Here is a 6,305-nt window from a genome sequence, read left to right as displayed (position 1 = left end):
CTCCTACTTCTCCCCACTATTTGTCAGATCAACTGACCATCCATGTACAGAAAATCGAATGTAGACCCATATATTTCAATACATACTAAACTGGAATCAAAATGGGTTAAAGGCTATATGTTAAAACAGAAACACTAAGTCTGCTACACGATAAAATAGGTGAAGCACTTGAACTCATAGAGGTAGGCAAAGATTTTCTGAACAGAATTCCAAATGCACAGGAAACAGTAAAGCAATTAAAAAATGGGATCATATCAAATAAAATGTTCTGCACAGCAAAAAAAAACAAAACAAAACAAAACAAAACAGCTTACAGGGTAAAAAGGCAACCTATGGAATGGAGAAATATTAGCAATTGGAACAGAAAAAAACCCAGGCAAAAAAAGAAAAAAAAAGAAGTTAATCAGTAACATATCAATACATTTTAAGAGCATGGGATGGGTATCAGATGCTTGATACTGAAAATTAGAGTTCTCCAAAGCTCCATTCGTTCATTTATCTTTGGTCTCTTGGCCTTCTTGCCTTTCCATGAATGTGACCGATTGTTTTCTGTCTTAGGGTATTTGGGGTTTTTCTCCCTGTGGAACATACTCCAGTCTCTGTATGGCTGGCTTTTCTTGGCTTCAGTTCTCAATTTAAATGGCATCTCCTCAAGGATGGCCTCGCTGATTACCCAATCCAAGTAATGCTTCAGATCACTGTCACACTGACCTATCTTTCCTTTACAGTACTTATCATTATCTCTTTTAAAATTAGTAGCGCTGTGACTGCCATCCCTCTAAATTGCTCTGTAGGGTAAGATCTCTTTGAGAGTAGAGGACGAATCATTCTTGAGCACCTTGTCTTCTCTGTCCAGTGCAGAACCTGACACACAGTGGATTGTTTCCTGTTGGACTAATGAATGAACGGAGGAATGTAGTTAGTTTAAGGTAAAAGAGAAGACAATTTGAAAAGACTATGAGCTAATCAAGAGCAAGGATGATGCTCTGAGCTCCAGTGAGCCAAGCAGCGTAAGAAGGAAAAGAGCTCTTAATAGGAGCAGTGTGCTCGACGGTGGAGGGTTTTGGAGCTCTAGAGTAGAGTAGGCGATTTTACGTTCGCCTGGAGGTAATGGGAGTGCTTTTTAACCAGGTTGACATAATAACATACTATTTTAAGAAAACTAAGTGGAAATGATAAACAAATTAGGGTGAGGACAGGGGAGCTCAAGTAGAAGCAGGGGACCAAATGGGAATAATAATTGTGATAATATTGCCATGATCTAAGAGGCCTGAGACCTGATAGAAAGGAGACCAAGCTTGAAGAAAACTTGAAAAGTTCAACCTTCTCTCATCATTTAAAAATTATGATTAATTTGGAGGATTATTTTCTAAATCCTTAGCATTATTTTTTCTCTCACGTTTGTTTATAAATGTTTCTTACGTCTTGAAAATTTCTATAGATAAAATCAGTCCACCAGACGGTTAACGAACCTGATTTCTTCCAGCTTAGGTCTACACAAGGTCATGTATATAGGACGAAACAAGCTTGTCCGTTTTAGAACTGGAGAAATTGTTGAACTGACCTAGAAGAAGATATTTATCTGAAATTAAAGCAAATCATGGAAGCTTTATTTACATCTAGGCGTTCTACCACGTATACTGAGACTCTTTGTACATTGAGGCTTTATTCTATTTTATTATGTCATTTGATTAAAGTGAGAATTACACTCCCTCGGATCTCTGACCTTCTGTCCTAGGAGTTTTTGTGGCTCACAGTTGATTTTGCTCAGTTTGTGCTCCTCTGGCTGCACACGGGCTCACGGCGAGAGGGTGGGCGTCATCCCAGGATAGCAAGGACTGTTTCTGCGGAGAGCTACTCTCAGCGCATCTGTTTTACTCTCACCCTGAACAGAAATTGCTCAACTATTCACTGGCATCAGGATTTCAGGGCCAGTCGCTCTTGGTGTGGATAATTGCCATGATTTTCAAGGACTGTTCTGTAATTCTTTTCAGTCCATTTTTAACCCTGGCAGACTATCGCTGTTTGATACTGACTACCAAGAAGCAGTTGCTGTAGGAAAACCAAACTGTTCTGACATTTCTACTTACCGGGTTTCACTTGCAGTTCATTTCAGAGCGCGACAATCAGAAGAAACAAGGAAGGGCTTTGTTTTGTTTTGCTTTTCCAGACTCATTTCAAGAAACACTACACGCAATCTGTCTACACAGTTGTTTGGTTCAAGAAAATGTTTCCACTCATCTTACCGCCGCGTTGTAACGGAAAATTGCTGCCGGTGCCAAACCCACCAAGAACGTTCGCGGCACCAAAGAGGACCTCTGCTCTCCACTACTGTACATTTCTCCTGGCCTCAAAGGCTCAGCCACACGTTCTAAAGTGTAACGGGCCTCTGGAAGCAGGACAGGAGCTGTCAAGTTCAATTTATCCCTGCTCTCCGTTGATAAGCAGAAAGATGTTTTGTGAAATGTCAGGTACAGAGTTTCAAACAGGAAGGCAGCAAAGTAATCTTTTCAGAGTTTGGCTACTGGGCTCAGAGTTGCCCGTGTGCACGGAAGAGGCTTGCTGAGCAGAGGGGCTGTGATGTTTATTGAGGATGAATCAGAACATTAGAGAGAGCCGCAGAGACCCTGTAGCTTCTAAGGCTGTTTTGACATCCCTTACTACAGTGCACTAGGAAGTCACCTTAGAGATATTATTACTACTACTATTATTGTTAGTTAAATTACAGCATATCTCTCATTCAATTTCTCACCGCAGAGAAGTGAAAATCTCTAATAAACAAGGAAATTATTATGTACGAATTTGCATGGCCCAAACTAATCTAAGCAATGAATGATTCATCTTTGGTATTCATGAAAGACACCATACTATTAGTCTAATACATAAATAACAGAAATGAATTACCTCATGTCTATGTGTAGCTTTACCTGTCTATATCAATCCCTGGGATCATATGTATGAATTCATGTGCATAATGTAATTATAAAATATTCATCGTGGTTTCATTGTACAAAAGTGTAGAAATTACTTTCGTACTCAGAGTTTAAGGTAAGAACCCCAGTTCAATAAAAGGCTTTTGGCTTTTCCTTTTAGAGGGATTTACAGTATCCGTCAGTGGGTATAGTTCACATTAGCATCCAATGACATTGCTTCGTCTGTATATATTTCTAGCTGTCAACAGAATGTCCTGAGGCTATTGCATCCGGATTCTATAGCTATCTTCGATTCTTTTATAATACACAAGGGTCTAATTTTCTATCAGCAAAGCATGAAATCATGTAAGAATGCCACATAACCAGCATGTGCAAACAAGTAGCACTTTTCCAACACATAAAAATGCTTCATAAAATAACAGATAAATTAAATCTTCTTATTCAAGTAAAGAGCTTGGAAATCAAGACCTTTTATAAAAAATTAGTTTTCTGCTCAGAGCTGACAGTGTCATGTAATTCAAGTATATTTGTTCCCCACCTTCCACGTTAATATGTGTGACCCTATTATTTTTCTTTGATTTACAGTGGAACTGTTTTATATCAGGAAACTTTTATGGCTATAGATAACAAGCATGTTAACTTCATTACGATCAGTATTTAGCAATTATGAAATTAACAAAGTGATGACTGGAGGATATGACTTGTATCCAACTATATTAGCTCTAACACATTCAGTGCTGTAAAGGAAAGGACATAGAAACCAAGTGTTCATCTTTCATCTTTATTTATTCATAGTTTGGGTACAGTGGGACAGGCAGTCAAAGTAAACATGAATCCTCAAAAATGACATTATAAAATATACTAAATGATGCATTCAAGATTTCTCTTCCCTCTCTGGAACATCGCTAAGTTTGACAAAGTGTTTGAAATTATCAATTCAATGATGCCCTTAAAAGGGTTAGCTTTGGCATATATTTAAAATACATGCAAGACATATGTCTTATGTGCTGCAGGAACTACAGGAAGCCGAGTTTAACATCAGTGAGATCACTGAAACTGCTTAAATTATCACTCACTATATGCATCCTCTATCTCTACAACTATAGGGTATTTTTAAACATTCTTTCTACATAATGTACAATTGACTTAGCACATGGCGCTCATATGTCTAGCATTAAAAGAACTTGTTGTAATTGAAGCAAACATGTTTTAAATAAGAGATAGCCAAGGCTTCTAATCTCCAATGTATTGCAAGAAGTGAAAGCTTCCATAAAAATAGATTTCTCAGGCAGCCAAAGACCACAGAGACTAGCTTCAAGAAATATATTAATCTTTTGGTTACCCTCATGTATGTCAATAAATCTTACTGACCAATTCCACCCATGATGCAATGCTGCAGCAAACTGCACTGAGCACAGAGGGGCAGAGAATAAAAATGTGTTTATTTGTCCTACAAAATTAGTTTTCTATTCTTCTGTTTTCCAAACATTAGTAATCAATATAACAGCATTGTTCAAGACTTTTTAAAATATATGTAGATAGATAGATGATGGATACATAGATAGATGGTAGGTAGAGAGATGGTAGATAGATGATAGACAGATGATAGATAGATAGATTTTGTGACATAATTTATTTATAGCGCAGTGCATACATTCAAGGAATTCACTTTGATGAGTTTGGACACATGTATACATGGGTGATACCATCACAAGCAATATGATGAAAACATACGCCATTACCAAATTTTGCTTGTAACCCTTTATCGTTTCTCAGTTTTCCCTGCTGCCCCTGCCCGTCCCCAGGTGCCAAATGTAGTAATAATCAAATGCTTGCACAAGTATGGGCTTTCTGACACTACCTTCGCTTGTATGTTTTAGAACTTGTATAAATGAAACCACATAGTGTGTGCTCATTTTACGTAGAGGGTTCAGCCTCTTCACCTCACGTAATTATTCTGTGTGTCTTTGAGGCAGCACACACAGACAGTTCATTCACTTTATTGCTATGCTATGTTCGTTTTCCAAGTGTTCCATATTTTTTTATCCACTCACCTGCTGGGACACATTTGGGCTGTTTCTAGTCTGTGTCTGCTAAAAAAGGCTGCAAAAAACATTCATGGATAAATGTTTATACAGCATGAGCTTTCATTTCCTTTGAGTAACTGCCTAAACATGGAATAACTAGATTGCTTAGTAGATGTATATTTACTTTGTTAAGAAGATGTCAATCTATTTTCCAAAATTGTTGAACCATTTCAATTCTCAAAGAGTGGACGAGATTCCCTTCCATCTCCTTCTCGCCGATATTGGGTATAATCAGTCTGTTATTTTTGTTGTTCTAGTAGGAATATGTTTGTGTCTGGCTTTAGGTGGAGTTTTGGCAGTGTATAATTACTTTGGCTTTTTTTCTTCTACTTATTTTCCACTCATATTTTTTTTGATGAAATGTCTTTTCCAATCTTTTGCTCATTTTTATGGAGTTGTCTGTTTTATTTCTGAGCTTTAACATTTTTATACATTCTGAACACAAGTGCCTTTATTAGTAGTATGATTTGCTAATGTTTTCTCCCATTATGTGGCAGTAAACGTAACTTTAACCCAAAAAGAGTCTCGGATGCAATTGAGGAACGGTTTGAAAGCTGTCATTGATGGGATAGTACTTCCAACTTGTAATTGAAAGAACTCCGCAGTCTAGCCAAGAAACACTTTCTCCCATCTATATTCTGGAAAGAGACTTGAAATGACACATGATTATTTCTTCATGTGTAATATTCATTGTTATGTACACACCCACAGAAGGAATAAATGGTAAGACTCCTTTTATTTGGCCGCATGACTCCTTTTATATGTCTCCATGAACTTGTTTCATCCGATCACAAATGCTTGCTTCCGTATCTATGTTTCAGTCCCTTTGGACAGATGCCATGCTTTTCCTGAGCTTAGATATCCATGGCTATCACAATGGCGCTAGCAGGTACTCTGTGAAGTTACTGGAAGTGATTGAAGAGGCCCTTTACCTGTGCTGTTGCAGCTCATGGCAAAAATAAACAAACTCCCCAAAGCCAACTTCTCACTCAGTTTTCTATTTCTTCCTCTAAAAGGTACTAAGATATTTCAGTTCCAGCCAAAGCAATAGCTCTAGAGAAAGCAGCCATGTTACTATGACTGTCGCTGAAAAAAGGAGAATCCGGGTCCCTTAGCAAATGAGGCCTGAACCAGAAAAGAAGACACCACAGACTCTTCACATTCTGAATTCCAGCACTGAGCTAGACGCATCGAGGAGCTGGGTATGACCGCTCCCTGTTGAGAGAAGCAAGCCCTTGAAGATTATGAAGAGCATCTTGCATAATGGTAAGAATTATGCTACCAT

At 38.0% G+C, this 6,305-nt stretch overlaps 2 long non-coding RNA genes across 2 annotated transcripts in view; one reads left to right on the top strand and one right to left on the bottom strand.

Moving 5' to 3' along the window:
* Positions 1–325: 325 nt before the first annotated feature.
* Positions 326–2,162, bottom strand: LOC102009094. Its single transcript, XR_261541.1, has 3 exons — positions 2,091–2,162; positions 1,473–1,564; positions 326–894 (listed from the first exon to the last, which is right to left on the bottom strand). It is a non-coding gene; the product is annotated as an uncharacterized LOC102009094 (long non-coding RNA).
* Positions 2,163–2,384: 222 nt separating this feature from the next.
* LOC102008759 overlaps positions 2,385–6,305 on the top strand; it is a 6,644-nt gene continuing 2,723 nt past the window's right edge. Inside the window, exons 1-3 of the long non-coding RNA XR_261539.1 lie at positions 2,385–2,471; positions 5,518–5,743; positions 6,037–6,286. This is a non-coding gene — a long non-coding RNA (uncharacterized LOC102008759). The remainder of the gene's footprint in view (positions 2,472–5,517; positions 5,744–6,036; positions 6,287–6,305) is intronic.

The sequence above is a fragment of the Chinchilla lanigera genome, unplaced genomic scaffold, assembly GCF_000276665.1.
Source record: "Chinchilla lanigera isolate Chin_1 unplaced genomic scaffold, ChiLan1.0 scaffold00031, whole genome shotgun sequence".
In the NCBI taxonomy this organism is placed as follows: domain Eukaryota; kingdom Metazoa; phylum Chordata; class Mammalia; order Rodentia; family Chinchillidae; genus Chinchilla; species Chinchilla lanigera.
Note: the sequence above shows the minus strand (reverse complement) of the source record. Positions and strands in the feature narration are given on the sequence as shown.